The sequence below is a fragment of the Anomaloglossus baeobatrachus genome, chromosome 1 (genome assembly GCF_048569485.1).
Source record: "Anomaloglossus baeobatrachus isolate aAnoBae1 chromosome 1, aAnoBae1.hap1, whole genome shotgun sequence".
Classification (NCBI taxonomy): Eukaryota; Metazoa; Chordata; class Amphibia; order Anura; family Aromobatidae; genus Anomaloglossus; species Anomaloglossus baeobatrachus.
In genome coordinates this window covers 676,815,785-676,841,874 of record NC_134353.1, presented here as the reverse complement: position 1 = coordinate 676,841,874, position 26,090 = coordinate 676,815,785, and the positions used below count along the sequence as shown (strand labels likewise).

The 26,090-nt window shown below is 45.2% G+C and overlaps 1 protein-coding gene across 4 annotated transcripts in view; it reads right to left on the bottom strand.

The window, feature by feature from the left end:
• ASPHD2 (aspartate beta-hydroxylase domain containing 2) overlaps nucleotides 1–26,090 on the bottom strand; it is a 144,655-nt gene that overhangs the window by 97,714 nt on the left and 20,851 nt on the right. The window contains exon 1 of one of the 4 annotated variants that reach the window (XM_075341732.1): nucleotides 4,127–4,205. The exons of the other annotated variants lie outside the window; for them this stretch is intronic. The gene's annotated coding sequence lies outside the window, so the exon portion shown is untranslated. Of the gene's footprint in view, nucleotides 1–4,126; nucleotides 4,206–26,090 lie in introns of those variants that run through there. 4 annotated transcript variants of the gene reach the window in all.

The window sequence follows — 26,090 nt, the reverse complement described above, 5'->3', positions numbered from 1 at the left end:
CCCTGCATCCATCGCAGCGTGTGCGGGCTGTGAGGTCAGCTAAGTTCGGCCGGCACTGGAGTCAGCTGATCTAAACTCAGCTGATCTAAACTCAGCTGACCTCATAACCCGCACACGCTGCGATGGATGGAGCGGCACACAGAACAAGTAATCGGCCCACACTGGAGTCAGCTGATCTGATTACTTGTTCTGCTGGCTGAGTTCAGCTGATTTCAGTTCAGCTGACTCCGGTGCCGGCCGAACTCAGCTGAATCCACACGCTGCGATGGATGCAGGCGACACAGAAAAAGTAAATCAGCCGATACTGGAGTCCTCAGCTGAACTCCTGACCGCACAGCCTGCACACGGTCACACGTGATCGGCAGCAGCCAGCGACTGCTGTTAACCTGCATCCACAGCGTGTGCGGGCTGTGAGATTAGGAGTCAGCTGACTCCAGTACCGGATGATAAATTCTGCATCCAGGATCCGGAAAAACAACAATTGCGGTTGCATGCGTTGCACATGTAATCCACAGGATCCGGTCATATGCGTTTAGCGTTTTTTTGCCGACCAGCAAAAAAACGCTGATGTGAAAGCAGCCTTATGCAAACACTTTGAATGGATCTGTTGGGTATAATACGAACAGGCCCTATTCTTTGGAATGGGCGCTGTTCTGTAGTACCTAGCAGCCGCCACTACACACCAAATAAAGGTCTGCTTTGCAGGTTTACCTCTGTCCAACTGATTTCTGAGGATGGCGGGTGTTGGACCCCCACTGATTTAATATTGATAACATATTCAAGACTTATGAGTTAAGACCAGATAACCCCCTTTAAAGAGAATCTATTGTCCGATTTCACAATGCTAAGTGCATACACTATAAAAACCGAGCTCTTTGACCTGATGAGAATGGTGTACTTACTTTGAAAATACTTATCAGACTAGCTGAATAAACATGATATTAAAATTTGTATTTTATACATCCAGCTAAACAGGGAGCTCAATTCAAAGTGTGCTCCATCTGTACCCATCTAGACTGCTGGCTGCAGCTTGTACAGAGCAGTGGGAGATTTCAGCAGCAGCAAACGGGTACACAAAGGAGCTGTCAGTCAGGCTAGGTGGGCAGAGACTGAGACTAAGGCGGGCTTTGCACGTTGCAACATCGCAAGCCGATGCTGCGATGTCGCACGCGATAGTCCCCGCCCCCGTCGCAGCAGCGATATCTTGTGATTCCTGGCGTAGTGAACATTATCGCTACACCAGCTTCATATGCACTCACCTGCCCTGCGACGTCGCTCTGGCCGGCGTCCCGCCTCCTTCCTAAGGGGGCGGGTCGTACATCGGCAGAGCGACGTCACACGGCAGACGGCCAATCAAAGAAGAGGGTCGGAGATGAGCAGGATGTAAACATCCCGCCCACCTTCTTTCTTCTGTATAGCCGCCGGCGGCAGGTAAGGTGATGTTCCTCGCTCCTGCGGCTTCATACACTGCGATGTGTGCTGCCGCAGGAACGAAGAACAACATCGTACCTGTCGCGGCAGCGTAATTTTGAAAAAGTTGGAGCCTACACCGATGATACGATAACGACGCTTTTCCGCTCGTTAATCGTATCATCTAGGATTTACACACTACGATGTCGAAAGTGATGCCGGATGTGCATCACTTTCGATTTGACCCCACCGACATCGCACGTGCGATGTTGCAACGTGCAAAGCCGCCCTAACTCTTCTACAAAGGATTATGCAGCTATTCTGATAAGGATTTTCATAGTAAATACACCAGGCTCACCAGATCAAAGTGTTGGATTTAATAATATGATGATGCCTATATTGGGAATTTTGATGACATATCAGTTTTATAGTCCTTGTATAAATAAAGCGTTTTCTACTTGTCAGATACATTTTTTCGGCCCCATTTCAAAAGACTTTCCTTTCTTGTTTTATTCAGGGGCAGGAAACTTATGTAACAGGTCCTGCTCTTAGCTCAGATTTAAAATGAATTGTATCCCGTCTCAGTAAAGCTGTATGAGCGACAGCCTGGACTGCAGAATGATGGATTATACTGTAGCAAACCACTGAGAAATGTGTGCATATGCTGCTCATCTATGGAACGCACAGATCAGTGGCTAAATCTGGGGTGGAAAATTTCCAACATGCTGTCCTCGACCTAAATGGATGTAGATATCAATGCAGGCAGCTATATTTTAAGACACCGTATACGCTGCGAGAAATAAAGACCATGATAAAAAGATCAGGGTCAGAAGATAAATCATGCCTTGTACAGAAGAGACAGAAAATGTTATATGACTCAGGGCAAATTCTATCACGAAAACCCAATTCATTCCCATAAGGAGAAATGTTATGTTTAATTAACTTATCTTCTGCTAGAGGAGATCATGGTAATGCAGAGCTGAGACTTGGGGAGAGAATATGTTAAAAGGTTATTTCTAGTTTTTAATAGATACTGAAATGTTCTCCTGGCTGGACCATTACATTCAGAAAACGTAATCCAAACAGTAACAAAAATGAAAAAAAAAACCAAAACAAAAAAAAAAAAAACCCACAAACAAAGCACAACAATCATGAACAGTTTTCAACCTCTCGCTGCATAGGAAATGTACAATATTGTTACAATGAATCCAATTAACATCCAACCAAATTGCAGATCTTAATTTTTGGTGAAGCTCCGCGGTTATGGGACGTTTAGACAATAATTACTGTGGAACTGTCACGCTGGGTACCAAGCACACAGCAAAAGGGAAGGGAAACCCGATGTCGAAGAAGAGGGAAGATGGTGACCCCTGACTGAACCTACTGCTGGTGCCTGGGGTCCCTCAGCACCCTATATAGGTGTGGAACCTATGCACCATGCCAGATACCTGACCCTAGATAGCCCTAGTGCCGGGCCCTAAATAGGGAACAGATGGAATGAGCTCTTCGTCAGCCCCACCAAACAACTATTGAAGACACAAGGGGGACACACTGAGGGAAACGCATGAAGTACTTATCATTTGATGACTCAGGTAGAAGTTCAGTAATGATATCACAGAGGAGTACAAACCACCTGTTTGCAATCTGGGCTTGAAGGAACTGAAAAATATCACCAGTCCAAAGGAAGAAAGGGGTATTTTAACAGCAAGAGAATACTGATGATCAACAACTAGGTTGATGTCAAGCTCCTCCTAGGTCCAAAAGGGAGATATAAATCCAACAGGAAAGTTACCTAAACCAATTACTACAGCAGGAAGAATGGAAAGTCAGGGAGCATTCTGCGCAGCCAGACGCTGTCACCTTCTATGGCCAGAAACCACATGACTATGTCCTACTTGACAGGAACTAAAAGGAAGAATTTTTATTCCTAACACAATGACTGAGACATACAGTAATCTTACTTATATGAAAAGTAGCTTAAATAAAAAATAAAAGTTGTTCTAAGATTTTACTACCTTTTCTAGGCATGTGGCGTGTGACAATCAGATGCATCCTGTGTACAGAAATTTATGAAGGATGGATTCAAACTCACAAAGCCTATGCCAACAATGCAAAAACCTCCCATAAATTAGAAGAAAGATGAACTCAGATACACCCTGTATTAGACCTATAGGAGGGCCTCTTACACATTCTGTTATAATGGCTAGGTAGTGGGACACCTACACTCAAAAGGCTATGCACTAAGTGCAAGGGCTGCATAAAATTATGTGGGCTTCACACGAAGCGATTATCATGTGATCGCATGTGCGATCATACCCGCCTCCATCGTTTGTGCGTCATGGGCAAATCGCTGCCCATGTCGCACAAAGTCATTTAACCCCCGTCACACATACTTACATGCTGAGCGACCTCGCTGTGGGCAGCGAACATCCACTTCCTGAAGGGGGTGGGACATTCGGCGTCACAGTGACGTCACACAGCGACCGGCCAATAGAAGCAGAGGGGCGGAGATGAGCGGGACGTAAACATCCCGCCCACCTCCTTCCTTCCGCATAGCCGGCGGGAGCCGCGGGACGCAGGTAAGCTGTGTTCATCGTTCCCGGGGTGTCACACAGTGCGATGTGTGCTACCCCAGGTACAATGAACAACCTGCGCAAAGTAAAATAAATGATTTTTTAAAAAATAAACGACGAGTACACTATACCCAATTTCTCACCGATTTGCGATCGCTCGTAGGTGTCACACAGGACGACGTCACCAACGAAGCCGGATGTGAGTCACCAAAACCGTGACCCTGACGATCTATCGCTTGATAGATCGCCTCGTGTGACGCCCGCATTTGAAGGAAGGTCTTCAATATGCCCTGGAAGACACATAGAAGAGGTCAACATACCTTTTTTTTTTTTACCATTTTTAAAGGGTGGAACTCCTAGACTGGTAAAGCATATGGACAAAATGCAAGGACTATCCAAAAATTACAAAGAGGGACTGCAATACACCCTGGAAGACATTTACAGAAGGGCCCCAGAATATTTTCTCCTCCCACCCCATTATTAAAGAGTGGGATTCCTGGACTACTAGAGCCTATGCACTATGGGCAAGGCTGCCAAAAATTATAAGGGGGCATTTCAATATACCCTGGAAGACATGTAGAGGAGAGCCTCATTTATTTATTTTTTTTATCATTCGGAAGGACGGGGACTTTTAGACCGGTAAAGCTGACGCACTAAGTATGCATGCATATATATATATATATATATATATTATATATTATATATATATATATATATATATATATATATATATATATATATATATATATATATATATATATATATATATATATATATATATATATATATATATATATATATATATATATATATATATATATATATATATATATACATACACATATACACAAAGCAAGAAGGCCTGCGGAGACACCATCACATGTTTCTCAACGCTGGCAGGAAACTAGCCAGGTCTTTCACCGGGAAGGAACAACCACGGGAAGGGCAGTCTCCAGTCAAGGAGGCCACCTATGCCAAACATGGTATCCATCCACAGACAGCCGTTTCGGGGTATTTGCCCCTCATCAGTGTGGAGTAGGAATCTGGCTAGTGGGACATTGCCTAGGAAAAGACTATGTGAGCAAGGATGGTTGACCTTAGGGAGATCAACATCCACCACTGCGGAGACACCATCACGTGTTTCTCAACGCAGTGATTCTAGAGCAATGCCCCCTGGGAAATATTCAAAGCAAGGGTGAGGGGCAAATACCCCGAAACGGCTGTCTGTGGATGGATACCATGTTTGGCATAGGTGGTCTCCTTGACTGGAGACTGCCCTTCCCGTGGTTGCTCCTTCCCGGTGAAAGACCTGGCTAGTTTCCTGCCAGCGTTGAGAAACATGTGATGGTGTCTCCGCAGGCCTTCTTGCCTCGAATATTTCCCAGGGGGCATTGCTCTAGAATCACTGCGTTGAGAAACACGTGATGGTGTCTCCGCAGTGGTGGATGTTGATCTCCCTAAGGTCAACCATCCTTGCTCATGTACATATACATATACATATATAATAAAATAAGAGCAAGGGTCACATCACGACATTGTTGATATGGTGGAAGAGTAGGACATTAAAACAAAAAAAAAAAAACAAAAAACACAAAAACTGTATACCCTTGCTTGGGTGGTAAGCAGTGCATGGTTGGAAAATGCCAGGAGGAGGGGGATAGGGGGGAAACAAAAAAAAAAAAAAGGAGGAGCATTAGAATTGCCTTTGGCTACTGTCATCTGGTGGGGTTGAGAAGGCTTGGTTAAGCCACGTTTTGTCCATTTTGATGAGAATCAGCTTGTCAGTGTTTTCAGTTAGAGAAATTACAGATGATGCTGGTATGGTCGGCAAGGTACTCCATCACCATTTTCATACACTTTTCCCGCCTTGTCAGAGTACCATGCACATCACGACCTGCGCACTGGGTCAAAAGAAACTGTACCAGACTTGATCGTATTCCCCTGCCTCTGTTGGTCCTGCTCTGCGTCTCCCTCTTCTCTTCCTTGGTTGGGCACAGAACTCTCACCTCTGCTGCAAGCAGTCAGACGGGAATTTTTTTTACCAATTCTTCAGCTATGGCCTTCTGGTATTGGATCATTTTTTGTAGCCCTCTCCACCACAGGAAGGAGAGAAGGAAAATTCTGCTTGTAGTGTGGGTGGAGAATGGTGCACAGCCAGTAAATCTGTGTTGGCCAAAATGCATATAAATGTGTGGCCAACAGGAAGGGCAGCCAAGTGTGCCAGACTCCCAACAGGCAAGTCTTCCCTGTTCCCACCTGAAGGGCAACTCTATCTCCTCTGCCTGCTCCTCTTCAGGCCATCCAAGCTGAGCAGACAAGAATCTGGTGTTGGTAGTACCCCCAGTATTGCAGGCACCCAATTCCTGTTCCTACTCCTTCCCCTCATTATCACCCAATCATCACTGAGATGAGGCTAGGCTGTATCACCCTGTGTACTTTCTTCCTACATCTCCACCTGATCCACAAGCAAAGCATTCTCTTTAACTGTGAGCAGTAAGCATTTCAGTAGACAGAAGTGGGATGGTTATGTCAATTATGGAGCACCATCACATTATGGGTGTCAGGTCCGATCATTGCTACATGAACAGTGAGCTGGAAAGTGGATTGGTCATTGTGGGCCAGTTGAATGACCACCAAGGTCTCCCGATCTGACCCCCTTAGACTTTTATCTTTTGGGGTCATCTGAAGGCAATTGTCTATGCTGTGAAGATACAAGATGTGCAGCATCTGAAACAACGGATACTGGAAGCCTGTTCTAGCATTTCTTCTGTGGTGTTGCTATCAGTGGGTCAAGAGTGGGGAAAAGAGGGTTGCATTGACAATCCAAAACAATGGGCAGCACTTTGAACACATTTTATAAGTGGTCAAAAAATTGTAAATAACTAATGAACGCATAAAGTTACGTTAAAACCAAGCACACCATTGTTTTTCTTGTGAAATTCTCAATAAGTTTGATATGTTACATGACCCTCTTCCCATTGGAAAAAATAAAGTTGGATCCAAAATGTCCGACTTCAAAATGGCCACCATGGTCACCACCAATATTGAAAAGATTCCCCCCTCCCATATACTAATGAGCCACAAACAAGAAGTTGATCTCACCAATAGGGATGATCGAATACCAAAATATCCGCTTCGACGAATAGGTCGGCGCTAATCGACTATTTGCGAATATTCGATGCGCAATGTAAGTCTATGGGAAACTCAAATAATTTCACATTGGACCTAACGGCGAGCTGTGGTGACTGCGGAAAAGGCTGAAAAGGATGGGAAAAGGCAGAAACTGTATGGGCACAGCCTGTAGACTGTGCGTGACTGCATTTCTGGTGTCTTGGAAGAACGTGCTCAGAGCAGCATGCAGAGTTTACGTAGTCACCAGAACAGCTCTCAAACCAAAATAATCACTTTTTTGACAAACAGAAGGCAGGTCTTTCGGTCAGTCTGTCTGTCTCTCTCCCGCTCTCATACTCACTGATCACCGGCACGGTACTGCACAGCTGTCACACTGTTCTAGTGGCTTCACCAGCTTTTGAAAATGCAGGCCGCTCATTATTCCATCTCGTATTCCCTGCTTCCCCCGCCCACCGGCGCCTATGATTGGTTGCATTCAGACGCGCCCCCACGCTGAGTGACAGCTGTCTCACTGCAACCAATCAAAGCAGCCTGTGGGCGGGTCTATGTAGTGCAATAAAATATATTAAAAAAAAAAAAAAAAAAAAAAAAAAGGCGTGCGGTCCCCCCAAATTTTGATACCAGCCAAGATAAAGCCAAACGGCTGAAGGCTGGTATTCTCAGGATGGGGAGCCCCACGTTATGGGGAGCCCCCCAGCCTAAAAGTATCAGCCAGCAGCCGCCCGGAATTGCCACATCCATTAGATGCGACAGTCCTGGGATTGTACCCGGCTCATCCCGAATTGCCCTGGTGCGGTGGCAATCGGGGTAATAAGGAGTTAAAGGCAGCCCATAGCTGCCACTAAGTCCTAGGTTAATCATGGCAGGTGTCTATGAGACACCCCCAATGATTAACCTGTAGGTGAAAGTAAATAAACACATACACCTGAAAAAAATCTTTTCGGGTTTATGTGTTTGTCAAAAGAGCGATTTATGGATCTGCTGGCAGCTACTGGACACTGTGTTCAGCCATTACAAGAACTATTTATTAGCTGGATCTAACAACGCTCTCCCACACACAATACAGTCTACCTACACCGCCAATTCCCTATGGCTGCGTGTTCACAAAATGGTCGCTGGCTTATATAGCCCCTATGATGCTGTGCGGCCAAGCCAATCATAGTAACACCACAACAAAGATGGCTGCGGCGTTACCGTGAGGGCAAGCAACATCAGATGATGTGTTCATTGGCTGTAAAACAGGCACCAGGAAGTCTAGAAATGAAAATATCGAAGTGAATACCATATTAGCCATCGGATACCGAATACCCCATTATCCGCCAGATACCGAATACCCCATTATCCGTCGGATACCGAATACCCCATTATCCGTCGGATACCGAATACCCCATTATCCGTCGGATACCGAATACCCTGTTATCCGTCAAATACCGAATAGTGGTGAATACATTCTCTCATCCCTAATCACCAACCATTCCCATTTTATTTAGGTGTATCTAAATAAATGGCCCACCATGTATTTCAAATTAGCCATGAAAGGGCTTTTGGTAGCAGGTAGCAGCAGCAATGTATGGAAAGGCAATATTCTATGACTAGATGCCTCCAATACGCAAAGTCTTCTCCAGAAGCTAACCCTACACTAACTGCAGACGAAGAGCTGCATTATATAAACAGAATCTTTTTGAATTAGCCCTAAAGAGCACTGTTGGTTTAAATTTAACACCAGCAAGGACTGTAAGGGTATGTGCGCACGTTGCTTTTTACCTGCTTTTTACCTGCTTTTTTGCTGCTTTTTCTTCTGCGCTGTTTAATGCCAAAATGGATGTGTTCTTCTATTCAAGCAAAGTCTATGGGAATTTGGGTTTCTTGTTCACACTATGTTGTTCAAAATGCTGCCTTTTTGTGGCAGAACTTTGGTCAAAAACTCAGCTTTGCAGTGCAAAACCCAAATGGCAAAAAGAATTGACATGTTGCTTCTTTGAAAAGCTGAGTTTTTCACCAAAGTTCTGCCTCAAAAAGGCAGCATTTTGAACAACATAGTGTGAACAAGAAACCCAAATTCCCATAGACTTTGCTTGAATAGAAGAACACATCCATTTTGGCATTAAACAGCGCGGAAGAAAAAGCAGCAAAAAAGCAGGTAAAAAGCAGGTAAAAAGCAACGTGCGCACATACCCTTAGCCCGTCCCAGTAATGTCAGCAGCCAACATGGCTACAGCATTATCGTGATCAGCAGGCAATCTCCGCATGTTTAGTGGCTGAAAAAACAGCTCCGGAAACATGCAAGGTGGGGACTCAAGCATGGCGCCCGAGTACAATGATACTCGATCAGGTATGGAATGTGCAGAGCACGCTCGCTCATCACTAAGAAAACATAAAACAAAAAAAACAAACACAAACAACAACAACAACAACCTTAATATTTGGAATCAAAGCAATTTCAATTGAAGGAGGGAAAAAGTTAACTTCATTGAGTATGTCATGGAGGAAGTGCTAAAACAATGACATGGTGGTTGCAATTTGTTGAGGCCAAAGGGGAAAATAAAGTATATTCCACAACATTATGGAGTTAAATTATTTTCCAAATGTATATGTGTATATATATATGTGTGTATATATATATATATATATATATATATATATATATATATATATATATATATATATATATATATATATATATATATATATATATATATATATATATATATATATATATATATATATATACATATATACACACACACACACACACTATTCAACCCCCTGCAGATTTAGCAGGTTTACACATTCGGAATTAACTTGGCATTGTGGCATTTGGACTGTAGATCAGCCTGGAAGTGTGAAATGCACTGCAGCAAAAAATAATGTTATTTCTTTTTTTATTTTTTTTTTTAAATTGTGAAAAGTTTATTCAGAGGATCATTTATTATTCAACCCCTCAAACCACAAGAATTCTGTTTGGTTCCCCTAAAGTATTAAGAAGTATTTCAGGCACAAAGAACAATGAGCTTCACAGGTTTGGATTAATTATCTCTTTTTCCACCCTTTTCTGACTAATTAAGACCCTCCCCAAACTTGTGAACAGCACTCATACTTGATCAACATGGGAAAGACAAGGGAGCATTCCAAGGCCATCAGAGACAAGATCGTGGAGGGTCACAAGGCTGGCAAGGGGTACAAAACCCTTTCCAAGGAGTTGGGCCTACCTGTCTCCACTGTTGGGAGCATCATCCGGAAGTGGAAGGCTTATGGAACTACTGTTAGCCTTCCACGGCCTGGACAGGCTTTGAAAGTTTCCACCCGTGCCGAGGCCAGGCTTGTCCGAAGAGTCAAGGCTAACCCAAGGACAACAAGGAAGGAGCTCCGGGAAGATCTCATGGCAGTGGGGACATTGGTTTCAGTCAATACCATAAGTAACGTACTCCACCGCAATGGTCTCCGTTCCAGACAAGCCCATAAGGACCTTTACTTTCAAAGCGTCATGTCAAGGCTCGTCTACAGTTTGCTCATGATCACTTGGAGGACTCTGAGACAGACTGGTTCAAGGTTCTCTGGTCTGATGAGACCAAGATCGAGATCTTTGGTGCTAACCACACACGTGACATTTGGAGACTGGATGGCACTGCATACGACCCCAAGAATACCATCCCTACAGTCAAGCATGGTGGTGGCAGCCCTTGTTTGCAATTACAGCTAATAATCGTCTTTTATAAGACCTGATCAGGCCGACACAGGTCTCTGGAGTTATCTTGGCCCACTCCTCCATGCAGATCTTCTCCAAGCTATCTAGGTTCTTTGGGTGTCTCATGTGGACTTTAATCTTGAGCTCCTTCCACAAGTTTTCAATTGGGTTAAGGTCAGGAGACTGACTAGGCCACTGCAACACCTTGATTTTTTCCCTCTTGAACCAGGCCTTAGTTTTCTTGGCTGTGTGCGTTGGGTCGTTGTCTTGTTGGAAGATGAAATGATGACCCATCTTAAGATCCTTGATGGAGGAGCGGAGGTTCTTGGCCAAAATCTCCAGGTAGGCCGTGCTATCCATCTTCCCATGGATGCGGACCAGATGGCCAGGCCCCTTGGCTGAGAAACAGCCCCACAGCATGATGCTGCCACCACCATGCTTGACTGTAGGGATGGTATTCTTGGGGTCGTATGCAGTGCCATCCAGTCTCCAAACGTCACGTGTGTGGTTGGCACCAAAGATCTCGATCTTGGTCTCATCAGACCAGAGAACCTTGAACCAGTCTGTCTCAGAGTCCTCCAAGTGATCATGAGCAAACTGTAGACGAGCCTTGACATGACGCTTTGAAAGTAAAAGGTACCTTACGGGCTCGTCTGGAACGGAGACCATTGCGGTGGAGTACGTTACTTATGGTATTGACTGAAACCAATGTCCCCACTGCCATGAGATCTTCCCGGAGCTCCTTCCTTGTTGTCCTTGGGTTAGCCATGACTCTTCGGACAAGCCTGGCCTCGGCACGGGTGGAAACTTTCAAAGGCTGTCCAGGCCGTGGAAGGCTAACAGTAGTTCCATAAGCCTTCCACTTCCGGATGATGCTCCCAACAGTGGAGACAGGTAGGCCCAACTCCTTGGAAAGGGTTTTGTACCCCTTGCCAGCTTTGTGACCCTCCACGATCTTGTCTCTGATGGCCTTGGAATGCTCCTTTGTCTTTCCCATGTTGACCAAGTATGAGTGCTGTTCACAAGTTTGGGGAGGGTCTTAATTAGTCAAAAAAGGCTGGAAAAAGAGATAATTAATCCAAACATGTGAAGCTCATTGTTCTTTGTGCCTGAAATACTTCTTAATACTTTAGGGGAACCAAACAGAATTCTCGTGGTTTGAGGGGTTGAACAATAAATGACCCTCTGAATAAACTTTTCACAATTTAAAAAATAAAAAAAGAAATAACATTCTTTTTTGCTGCAGTGCATTTCACACTTCCAGGCTGATCTACAGTCCAAATGTCACAATGCCAAGTTAATTCCGAATGTGTAAACCTGCTAAATCTGCAGGGGGTTGAATACTACTTGTAGGCACTGTATGTATATATATATATATATATATATATATATATATATATATATATATATATTATTAAGCAGTTTATTCATAAAGCAGACATCCTAATTAGAGCATTTGTGACAGCGGATCCAGACTGGAGGATGTTTCTGTTGTCGCATGTAGCTCGGCTTTTTCAATAGTCTTGTATTGACAAAATACGCTAGTGAAGAGAAAAGCTGTTTCTGTAATACACCCACTCAGGACCAGCTGCTGGGACTACAAATATTTAATGCCTGAACATGCAGCAGCCCTTTTCTCTTCCTGGCACCATCATCCATGTTTTCTCTTTCTAAAAAGCACAAAGACGGGCACAAAGCAAAAACAGGGAAGCCGAGAAGTGGCATCAAAAATCATAGGAAGGCATGTGCACTTCCAGTATAGCCTGGATTTCCTTTTCCTAGAAAAACACACACACACACACACACACACACACACCACAGTATTTTTCGGATTATAAGACGCACCGGACCATAAGACGCACCCTGGTTTTAGAGGAGGAAAATAGGAAAATAAAATTTTAAGCAAAAAATGTGGTCATGACACACTATTATGGGGCGAGGATCTGCTGCTGACACGGTTATGGGGGTAATGTCCCCAAATTCTCTACTAAGGTACCCCAGCCTGGTAATGATCCTCCTGCTTTGTATATACAGTATATGTCCCTCATCCTGGTATGGTCCCCATCCTGCTATATACCGTCATCCTGGCATCTGGCCGCATCCTGCTATATACCCCCATCCTGGCATATGGCAGCATCCTGCTATGTACCCCATCCTGGCATATGGCAGCATCCTGCTATATACCCCATCCTGGCATATGGCCCCATCCTGCTCATAATATACCCCCGTCTGTGTCAGCAGCAGCGCTGGAGTGTGCAGCCGGCCACGATCCCTGCAGCATTGCAATGTCCTCCTGTCTGTGCCGGCGGCAGCTGAGTGTGGACACGTGCGCACAGCGATGCAGTCATCCCTGTACGCACCGCTAGTCTCCACACAGTTGCCACCTGCACAGACAGGAGGACATTGCGATGCTGCAGGGATCGTGGCCGGTGAGTTATACTGATTCACTGCACCCCGCGCGGATGATGATACAACGGGAGCAGTGAATACAGCCGCACATGATCACTCTAGGCTGTAGTTGCCAGGGGTGATCATGCGAGCAGGCTGTTTAATATGCGCGCATTCCCCGCCCATCACCCCACCCACCTGTCAGCATCGGCTTCAGCGCTGAGAGATGATGGGCGGGATGATGGGCGTGCATATTAAATGATCGGGTCCACGTGGTCATGGCAGACTGCTACAGCCTGCTCGTGTCCCCGATGACCCGCTGTACCGCAGCACCCTCATTCCACACAGCCCTACCTTCAGACTATAAGACACCCCCCCCACTTTCCCCAACATTTGGTGGGAAAAAAATGCGTCTTATAGCTTGAAAAATACGGTATTTTTATATAAAATATGAAATACTTAAAACAGTGATTTATAGTGGTGATGCACATTTGAAAAAATATATATTTATTTTTTAAATGAACATCTCCACTATAAACGACTGTTTAAACAATGATTAAAGCGAGCAGGACTTCAGAAATACTTTGCTTCCAGATTCTTTAGGTTTCTGCTCTTCCTTTTAGGTCCTTACTCCCGGTTCTATGATAGTAATGCTATGTGCGCACGTTGCGTAGTGTACATGCTGAAAATTCTGCAGTGATTTGTCAGCACATGTGCGCTTCAAAACGCTGCAGAAATACTGCGTAATGGATGCAGTGTGTCTGCAGAATAGATGCCGATTTCATGCGATCGGGAAGCTGCCTCTCCCATAGACAGAGCAGGAGCAGCATCCAAAGCGCACAAAATAAGGGACATTTTTTTTTTTTTTTTTTTGAGCGCAGCGGTTTGGGTCAAAATTTCAGCATGCAAATCGCTGCGCTCTCAAACGCAACGTGCGGATGGATTATGCACAATCTACATAGATTGAGTTGGGTACGCAGGACGCATACATTCACGTTGCAGTGCAATATGCAGGGTAAATGCATGAAATTACGCAACGTGCGCACACAGCCTTACAGAATAGTGCGAGATCCCAGTATTATGTATGAGATCTATAGAGACAGAATGTGACCCACAATGGAAAACAAAAACTCAAGTAAGGGGCTTGTTAGGACACACCGCCCCATGGAAGCAGCTCAGCAGTCATCTCCTAGCCTATTTAGATAGGCCGCCTGTGCTGCTCATGCGCACAGGACGATCAGTAATAGCTCGCTCAGTGCGCATAGACTGCCTTTGTTCTCGGCAGCACGTCTTGTTTAAACACATCTGGGCCCGATTCATTAAAGCTGTAAGGTCAATGCTTTGAAAAGTCAGATAGCTTTGCCGCAACTGGAAGCTGCGCTAAAATTAGGCAACATTTGGTAATCTATCGTTGGAACTAGGGTGAGAAGGGGCATGGCAACAGACATTCATCCAATTCATGATGAGCAGCGGCATTCACTACTCCACAAATCTCACTCAAGCAGGGACTGAAGTAGGATCTGTAGCACGGAGCACACCCCTCGTCTGGACCATCTCCTCATTAAGGCCGATGTGACCAACGCTGATCTTTATGTTTAAGACCCTTTATGTCCAGAAGTATGGCACACAATCATCAGTTTGGCAGCACAGAGGCCTTGTCCAACACAATCTACATTCATTTTCTTTAACAAACAAATGCTAAATCACACCTTCCATCCTGCTGGACCAAATATGACCCCATACTAGGACCATCCTAAACAATCACATAGTCCTCAATGACGGAAAGTTGCCTCCTCTCATTTATCTACGATTAGCCAAGTGTACAGTAAATTTCAGTTAATTTTCTCAGCCGCCTGGCTAATATTAATTCTTATACGGTTTGGTGGAGGTCACAATCTGTGAGAGTCAGCAATGCACTGAAGCATTTTTACTGTTTAGTCATGAACTCTTAATTAGCTCCAACATTAGCTTGTCTCCTTGAAATAAACCAGATACCTCAGTAATGTGTGACCTATGGGTCTGAACACACAACTAAGGGGAACTTTGCACACTACGACATCGCAGGTGCGATGTCGGTGGGGTCAAATTGAAAGTGACGCACATCCGGCATCGCAGGCGACATCCTAGTGTGTAAAGCCTAGATGATACGATTAACGAGCGCAAAAGCGTCGTAATCGTATCATCGGTGTAGCGTCGGCGTAATCCATAATTACGCTCACGCGACGGTCCGATGTTGTTCCTCGCTCCTGCGGCAGCACACATCGCTGTGTGTGAAGCCGCAGGAGCGAGGAACATCTACCGGCGTCACCGCGGCTCCCGTAGGATATGCGGAAGGGAGAAGGTGGGCCCCTCCGCTCCTATTGGCCACCTGCCGTGTGACGTCACAGTAACGCCGCACGACCCGCCCCCTTAATAAGGAGGCGGGTCGCCGGCCCAGGACAGGTGAGTCCATGTGAAGCTGCCGTAGCGATAATGTTCGCTACGGCAGCTATCACCAGGATATCGCAGCTGCGACAGGGCGGGGACTATCACGCTCGGCATCACAGCATCGGCTTGCGATGTCGCAGCGTGCAAAGTACCCCTAAGTGTGTGAGTTTAGAAGACAGACCTTGTCCTTCGTCATCTGCACGACCTAAAGCCGCCATTATATTCCCAATAAGGTGTCCTTACACCTCTTTTATAGGAACTTAGGCACTATATTTTCAGAGCTAATAAAATATTAATTTCTAATAAAGTGGTCACTAAATGTATGTTTCCTATTTTACATGGAATAGTGACAGATACCAATAGTCCAACATTAAAAAAAAAAAAAGTACCTCAGAACCCCTCAAGTGGAAGAAAAAAAAAAAAATCAGAGAAACTGGAGATCGGTGATGGACGGTGGCGTTTCATTTACTGCCAACCATACTTTCAGGCTTCATGAATGTTTTCTGATTGAGGCAACCCACATTTGCAATGATGGAGTTTGTGACCGTGAAGAGATTAGGCTTTGTTCACGTGTGTTTGCCAATTTCGTTGTTCTGCTCCTTCACGATTAACAGCAATGACTATTAACAGGGTCTGTCAGCTTCTCAACATGATGTCCAACATTTTACCGAACAAAATAACACAGCATATTGTGGGGTTTTTGGCTTGAGAAGCATCAAAGGCTCTAAAAACAGAGCCTCATACGCCGATGTCAACACAGCCTTATAGCTTCAGTTCTGAAAGGGTTTGTCAGCATCAGGTTTTTGCTACCCAATCTGACAGAAGCTAGAGGCAGGGGCAGAGACCCCGATTCCAGTGAGGTCACTTACTGTGCTGCTTGCTGTAATTTTGATAACCTCCTGCTGATAAAAAAAACAAAAAAAAAACAAAAAACAGTTATTTTATCACTAGAGGACTAGTAAACCTGCTGCCATGTGGTCCTTCATATTCATGAGCTCTGTATAACCCCCACCACCACTAATTGTGTTCCTTGTCCCACATACTGCTACCTTCGGATTAGGTGGCAAAAACCTGATGGCAGATTCCCTTTAATCTTGTCTGTTAAAGGGAACCTGTGACCAGATTTGGCGACTATAAGCTGTGGCTACCACCTCTGAGCTTTTATAATATATAGTATTCTAGAATACTATGTATAAGAGCCCAGGCTGCGCTGTATAACGTAAAAAACACTTTTATAATACTCGCCTGGGGAGGGGGGGGGACGGCGGTCCGGTCAAATGGGTGTCACTGCTCTCCGGGCTGGCACCTCCTCTCTCCTGTCCGGCGCCTGCACTCTGCAGCAATCTCTGTCCGCCTTCTACCGGGCCCAGTGTGAATAACGCCTGTACATCATCCACACATCCCGACACTGCGGCCCTGCGCATGCGCACTTTAATCTTACCTACTGAGGCAGATCAAAGCACTAATGCGCAGACGTGAGGACAGGTTAAAGACCGGCCGCGCATGCGCACTACAATACTTTGATCTGCACTAAGTAGGGCAGATCAAAGTATGCCTGTGCATGACCTGTGGCTAGTGTGCATGACGTAGGATGCGTCACGTACATGGGCCTCAGAAGGAAGACGATGATTGCCGCAGAGAGGAGGCGCTGGACCGGAGAGCAGCGACACCCATCAGGGGCGGTCCGCCCCTAGGTGAGTATTATGAAAACGTATTTTATATTCTACAGAGCGGCCTGGGCTCTTATATACAGTATTCTAGAATGCTATATATAAGAGCTCACTGATGGTGGCCGCAGCTTATAGTGGCCAAATTTGGCGACAGGTTCCAATTAAAAGAAGGTACTAGAAGCTGATATATTTCTACACTTCATATCATTAATAAGTTTTATAAAGGCGGTCCCTGACAATTAAAATGGCAAAATCATCATCTTCTATATGTAGATTTTGATAAGGACTAATGCATCTAAAAAAACCATGCAGATTTGGTAGAGGATGTAAGTAATATAGTTATAATCCACATTTAAGCTGCATGCCCACGATCAGTCCAAAACGCTGTGTTGTACAGTACAAGCATAGTGGATGGGATTTCCAGAAATCTGCCCTCGGTCCTTGCTTTTCCTGCAACATAAATAGACCTGCGGTGCAGCTGCCCAAGCTGCAATATTGTTGCGGAGCCGCGAGTGTTCTCCGCAGGGATAACAGAGAAAGTAATCAGCTTCACCAAGCCCTGATATGGGCACAGGCAGCGGTCCCTGCAGGAGAGGACATGCTGTGTTCAGGATGCATGATGTCCGGATGGAGGGCACATACTACACCATGTTCCAAATTATTATAAAAATTATATTTTTCTGTGATTTTCCTAAATGGTCCGTGCAAATGACCGTCAGTCTAATAAAAACCATCACCCGTTAAGAGCATAGATCGAATTTTATTGAAGAAACCTCCCAATGCTGACAGTATAATCTTCAAAATTAAAAAAAACCTCAAAATGCACTGTTCCAAATTATTAGGCACAGTAGAGTTTCTAAACATTTTATATGTTTTATAGAACTTAAAATGCTCATTTGTGGAATTTGCAGCATTAGGAGGTCACATTCACTGAAATAAAAAGCTATTCAAATCCAAAACATCCTTACAGGCCAAGTTACATGTTAACATAGGAACCCTTCTTTGATATCACCTTCACAATTCTTGCATCCATTGAACTTGTGAGTTTTTGGAAAGTTTCTGCTTTAATGTCTTTGCATGATGTCAGAATAGCCTTCCAGAGATGCTGTGTTGATGTGAACTGCCTCCCACCCTCATAGATCTTTTGCTTGATGATACTCCAAAGGTTCTCTATAGGGTTGAGGTCAGGGGAAGATGGTGGCCACACCATGAGTTTCTCTCCTTTTATGCCCATAGCAGCCAGTGACACAGAGGTATTCTTTGCAGCATGAGATGGTGCATTGTCATGCATGAAGATTATTTTGCTCCTGAAGGCACGTTTCTGCTTTTTGTACCATGGAAGGAAGTTGTCAGTCAGAAACTCTATATACTTTGCACAGGTGATTTTCACACCTTCAGGAACCCTAAAGGGGTCTACCAGATGTCTCCCCTTAATTCCGGCCCAAAACATGACCCCTCCACCTCTTTGCTGATGTTGCAGCCTTGTTGGGACAAGGTGGCCATCCACCAACCATCCACTACTCCATCCATCTGGACCATCCAGGGTTGCTCGACACTTATCAGTAAACAAGACTGTTTGAAAATTAGTCTTCATGTAAGTCTGGGCCCACTGCAACCGTTTTTGCTTGTGAGCAGTGGTTAGGGGTGGCCGAATAGTAGGTTTATGCATCACAGCAAGCCTTTGAAGGATCCTACACCTTAAAGGTCGAGGGATTCTAGAGGCACCAGAGCTTCAAGTATCTGTTTGCTGGTTTGTAATGGATTTTTAGCAGCTGCTCTCTTAATTTGATGAACTTGCCTGGCAGAAACCTTCCTTAGGGCTCATGCGCATATAACTGCAAAATATTCTGCAGCGATTTGACAGCACATGTGAGCATCAAATCGCTGCAGAAAGACTGCATAATGAATGCAGTTTTTTTTGTTAAAAAAAAAAGCAGTTTTCATGCGCTATGGCTGCTGCCCCCACCATAGATAGAGTGGGAGCTGCATCCAGAACGCACAAATAATTGACACGCTGCTTTTATGAACGCACAGATTTGGGTCAAAATTTTAGCATCCAAATCGCTGCGTTCATAAAAGCAACGTGCGCACGTCTCATGCACAATCTACACAGATTGTGCAGAGGACGCAGGACGCATGCATTTACACTGCGGTGCTATACGCAGCGTAACTGCGTGCGAGTACGCAACGTGTGCATGAGCCCTTATTCTGCCTTTATCAGCACAAACGTGTATGCGCGCTGAATCAGCCTCAAATCTCTTCACAGTACGATGATCACGCTTAAGTTTTTGTGAAATATCTAACGTTTTCATCCCTTGTCCAAGGCATTGCACTATTTGATGCTTTCGGCAGCAGAGAGATCCTTTTTCTTTCCCATGTTACTTGAAAAATGTGACCTGCTTAATATTGTGGAACATCCAGTTATCCTTTTATTGGGCTCATCTGGCAAACTAATTATCACAGGTATCTGAGATTGATTTCAGTAATCCAAAGAACCCTGAGGCTATGTGCCCACGGGCGCTCGTACCTGCAGATGTATCCGCAGGTACGAGCGCATGTTTCCCGCAGCTACCCGCCGGCGTCTGCAGCTATTTTTAGCTGCGAGATTACAGCGGATTAGCTGCGGCAAACCTGCGGACATTCATGTGAATTACCTGCGGACGTCCCGGCCTCTATCTCCATAGCGGAGGGCCGGGATATCCGCAGGTAATTCCGCATGAATAATTGACATGCAATTATACCTGCGGATGCGGACATCCGCAGCATGTTCGGCAGCCGCACTTTCCGCAGCGTGGACACAGCACTCCCCATGTCCCATAGGATAACATGGGGAGTGACTATACATGCTAAAACCTGCGGATTTATCTGGAAAATGCAGAAAAATCCGCAGGTTTTCCACGGCAAAATCCGCAGAAACAAGCTCCCGTGGGCACATAGCTTGAAACTCATTGATTGTACTGAGTCTCATTGACACAAAAAAAAAAAAAAAGAAAAAGAAAATCGCTATGACACTTAAATTTAAATTTGCATAATAATTTGGAACATGGTGTGAGAGCAATTGTGACACAGACATCAAACTATCAATGGTCAAAAACCGGGTGCAGTTGATTACTTCTATTGTTATTTTATATGAAGAATTCATCACTTTGCGCTTGTCTGAGCTTTGTATCACTTCTTGTGCTACAGAAATAACATTTTTTGACCTTTATAATATTTTCTACTTTTGTTGTTTCCCACTTGCATGTATTCACCTTTCACTCATCATCACTCCCCATCTGACAACTGTAGCACTACCGCATGATCACAATATTAAAATCGGGTCACTTGGTGAAGATCAGAACATGTACATCTTGAAATGTTAACATTTCAGTTATTGATTTCTATGTTCCATGAGCAGACTGTCAATATGTGTAGCACATCCGCCGTACTTCAAAAATCTACACAGTCTCAATATACTAACACTTTTTAAAAGCACTGAAAACCCCTCCCCAAAACAAATGGTCAATGAGCATAAACATACAAAACAAAAAAGCAAATTATGGGTTGATTCTTTTAAGTTAAAGAGGTTCTCACACGAAAAAAGGTAAATTTTAAATCAATACAACTTGGAATAAGAATAATAATACAATTGGATGTGTTAAAACAAAGGAGGAATATACAAATATAGCACAAGATCACAGCTGATTCTTTCTGTGAGGTAAAACATGTTTAGAATTCAGGCAGATAAGGTTTCACCTCACAGAAAAACATCCAATTGTGGAAGTTATTATGATTCGAAGTACTGTTCAATAACATGTACTTTCTTTGTGGGACAACCCCTTTAAATGAGCAAGCATTTTGGTGACAATTTCGTCACAGTAACCTAGAAATGTACAGTATATTTTTTTGTTAGGCCTAAGTCACACGGCATAAAAAAAAAAAAAAAAAAAATATATACATAGAGTAATATTGGTCCGAGTGGAATGCGAGATATAGAGATATATCTATCTATCTATCTAGATATATCTCGCATTCCACTAGGACCAATATTAGCCTATGTGCCAGCACCCATGAGCTATTACTTTTTCAGCCCTAATCAGACTGAGCAAACAATCGCAGCATGCTGCGACTGTAATGCGTTCCTTGTTTCTCTTGCATCCATTCAAGTCTATGGGGCGAGAGAAAAATCGCACTGCACTCGCAGTACACCAGTGTACTGCGAGTGTAGGGTGAGAATGGCAATAGCCGACAACGTAGGAGTGAGGGAGATAAATCCCTCCCGCCCCTCCGCAACACAGGCCCTCCCCTCCCCAGTGCCGGCCCGCCCCCCGCAGCTGAAGTCCGCTCGCACGATCAGACCTCAGTTGCAGGGACACTTGCATGACACTCGGCATTGCTGTCCTGCCGCAGTAATCCCCGTGTGACCCCAGCCTTAGTGGAAGAAAAGTACAAAAAAAAAAAAAACAACAAAAAACAAACCCCATACACATACGTACACACATACGTACACACATACACACACACAAAATCCCCTTTCCCATTATTTATTTACTTTACTCACCAACGGAATATGGCACCACAGAGCTTTACAGACATCATCACTGTCCCCATTGGGGCTCGCAATCTAAATTCCCCATCAGTTGGTGCTTGGAGCATGGGAGGAAACTAGACACAACTCACACAAAGGCGGGGAGAACATAAAAAGCTATGGTCACAATTCCCAAAAGTTTCTGACTGCGGCAACTTGTGTAGCATCCATGCCATGCGCTATCTGGAGAATTACAAATATGCCAGTTTAGTGTCCATACATTGTGCCTCCATATATTGTAGTGCCCGCTTGTGCGTCAGATGACATGCACCCTGTAAATGGTTAAGTGCGCTCTTCCCACAACAATAATGCCACACACACACACACTTACTGTGGTTTAGGCACAGAGGGGCTCAGAAGGAGGGGGGCATTTAGATTCGGGAGCACAGATGTCACTGGATTTTATTTGTGGGATTGGAGCGTTGCTTTTCTTTTCCAGAATCTTTGTTCTACCAGTAACGTGGGCCTCCTAAATAGTCAGTGACAGATAATGGACCTGAATGGGGGTAGGTTAGGGGTTTTATTGGTAAAATTTTTGGGCACAGAACCTTTTCGATTGCTTTCAGTATAAGGCTGGAATCATGTTCTTGTGTTTTGCACTGAGCACTTATGTCGGGGTTTCCATGTAAATCCCCAGCAAAAAACATGATTCAAATAAAACCCCCAATGGAACCACTCATTCTAATGAGGCAGATGGAGACATTTTGGCGTCTGATTTGCTGGTGTCCATCTTTTCAGGCATTCACAGAACCAAAATGACGTGACACCGCAGGAACAGGAGATCAGACAGCCAAAAGTGACTCCATCTGCCTCATTATAGTGAGTGGTTACGTCAGGGGGTTTTGTCCACACTGCGGTTTTTGGGATTTACATGAAAACCCTGTTGTAACACTCAGCGGAGAACACAGGATAAATATCAGTTGAGCCTTAAGCGGGCTTTACACGCTACAATATCATTGCCGATATCGCTAGCGTGCATACCCGCCCCCCGTCGGTTGTGCGACACGGGCATATCGCTGCCCGTCGCGCACAAAATCGCGCACCCCTGTCACACGGACTTACCTGCCCTGCGACGTTGCTCTGGCCGGTGATCCGCCTCCTTTCTAAGGGGGCGGGTCGTGCGACATCACACGGCAGGCGTCCAATAGAAGCGGAGGTGTGGAAATGAGCGGGACGTAACATCCCGCCCACCTCCTTACTTCCTCATTGCCGGTGGAGGCAGGTAAGGAGATGTTCCTCGCTCCTGCGGTGTCACACATAGCGATGTATGCTGCCGCAGGAACGACGAACAACATCGCTAATGAGTGTTAAACGATTTTTTGTTTTAGGACGACCTCTCCGCGGCAAACGATTTTGGCCGCTTTTGCGATTGTTTTAGGTCGCACAAAAGTGTCACACACTGCGATATAGTTAATGACGCTGGATGTGCGTCACAAACACAGTGACCCCCGACGATAAAACATTAACGATATCGTAGCGTGTAAAGCCCGCTTTACTCCAATTTTTGGAAGGGAAAATGAAGAAATAGACAGCAGAACAGAAATAGGTCTTATTTTTAAGCTTACCAAGTGGTATTAGTGATAGAACTGATGTATTCTGTGGGTTGGTGCGATTACAGAATATATATTTTTTTATGTTTTACTTCAATCACACTGTAAAAATGATTTTTATAATAAATATTTTTCGTATACATTACCTCCGATAGTGCTCATTACCCCCAGTGAGAGCCATTCAAACAGTGCAAGCGGCTCACACTGGGCTGAGCACCGGCTGTACCCCAGCACAGTGATGCTCGATTGCGTGGTCAGCCTACGTAAAGCACCCAAACTCCAAAACTCGAACATGGTAATTTCTGTAAAGTCAGTGTTCAGGACAAACACCAAATGTTACTTTTCGGGTTTGCTATTGGTCTCATGCACTGCAGTAGTCATGTACAACAGTGCAGGAGACCTCATTGACTGTCTGTAAGACCCTGCTTCTAGCATACACATGACCACAATGTACCACGGCAATGATCGGCACCTGCAATTACTATCGCAGGGGGCAGATCCTGGCAAAGGGGTCTTTCATCCCATTTAACCTCTTAGATCCCGCCAGGGCCAGATTAAGGTTGGTGGGGGCCCCTGGGCAGAAAATCTGGTGGGGGCCCCATAACGTTAACATTTTTTGCTATAACAGTAGAGCACGAACTGTAGCATTTAGATATAAATCCAATGGACATTTATCTTATCCTGTTCTGCCACATTCAGATTTACAGTACTACACAATAGTACACAATACAGACACAGTCCAGGATCACTCACAGCAGTCACTAATACACAGAAAGTAGAGTTAAGGCTGCTTTACACGTTTCAATTACATATGCGATCTCGTATGCGATCGCACACGCCCCCATCGTATGTGCGGAACAGGCAATTTGTTGCCCGTGTTGCACAAACAATTAACCCCCGTCACACGTACTTACCTTCCAAACGACCTCGCTGTGGGCGGCGAACATCCACTTCCTGAAGAGGGAGGGACGTTCGGCGTCACAGCGACGTCACACAGCGGCCGGCCAATAGAAGCGGAGGGGCGGAGCTGAGAGACGTGAACATCCCGCCCACCTCCTTCCTTCCGCATTGCCAGCAGGACGCAGGTAAGCTGTGTTCATTGTTCCCGGGGTGTCACACACAGCGATGTGTGCTGCCTCAAGAACGATGAACAACCAGACGTTCAATTTTTAGAAAATGAACGACGTGTATGCGATCAACGTTTTAACGCACAATCAGGGTCGCACGTACCTGTCACACACTACAATATCACTAACGATGCCGGATGTTCGTCACTTACGACATGACCCCGTCGACACATTGTTAGATATATTGTAGTGTGTAAAGCCTGCTTTAGTCACATATTTTTTATTGATCCCAATGTTAAGGCAGCCAGGGCCGGCTCCAGGTTTCTGTGGCCTCCGGGTGAAAGAGTCTCAGTGGACCCCATCCACACACAGACACGCACACACACATACAGGCATACATATACATATTTGAAGACAAATTCAGAAAAATACATATAAACAGACAAATATATGCACGGTCATACACACTGACATACATGCAGACACAGACGCATTAGGGCTCATGCGCATGTTGCGCAATTCCATGCATTTAACGCTGCGTATAGCACTGCAGTGTAAATGCATGCGTCCTGCGTCCCCTGCACAATCTATGTACATTGTGCATGATACGTGCGCTCGTTGCTTTTATGAACACAGCGATTTGGGTGCTAAAATGTTAACCCAAATCTGTGCGTTCATAAAATGAGCATGTCAATTATTCGGTGCGCTATGGATGCAGCTCCCACTCTGTCTATGGTGGGGGAAGCAGCCATAGCGCATGAAATCAGCTTTTTTTGTACAGAAAAACTGCATCCATTACGCAGTGTTTCTGCAGCGATTTGACTCGCACATGTGCTGTCAAATCGCTGCAGAATATTCAGCAGTTACGTGCGCATGAGCCCTTACAGGTATTAATATGGGGAAGTCGCCAGCAGCCTCACTCACCTCTTCCACTTGTTTCCGTCCAGCTCCTTCAGGACGTGTGGCTGTGTTTCACGATGGCTGTCACTAACAGACATGACTGCACACTGACAGCACTGCTGTATATACATCACAGGAGGGGCTGGGGGCTACAATATATACATTACAGGAGGGATAGGGGGCATAGACGTTACTGGAGTGGCAAACAGCTCTGGTGGTGTACTCATTACTGGGATGGGTGACATAGCGCTCTGGGGGACCCATATAGTTCTGGGGGGGGGTGGGGGGGGGGGACACAGACTGCTCTAATTCATATATACACACACAGCACTGCTTCTTACACACACAGCTCTGACACACACACACACACTAGAATGCACCCCCTATCACCCCCCACACAATACAATGCACCCCCCATTACCCCTCCCCCCACACAATACACCCTCCATTACCCCTCCCCCCACACACAATACAGTGCACCCTCCATTACCCCTCCCCCCCCACACACAATACAGTGCACCCTCCATTACCCCTCCCCCCACACACACAATACAGTGCACCCTCCATTACCCCTCCCCCCACACACAATACAGTGCAACCTCCATTACCCCTCCCCCCACACACACAATACAGTGCACCCTCCATTACCCCTCCCCCCACACACAATACAGTGCAACCTCCATTACCCCTCCCCCCACACACACAATACAGTGCACCCTCC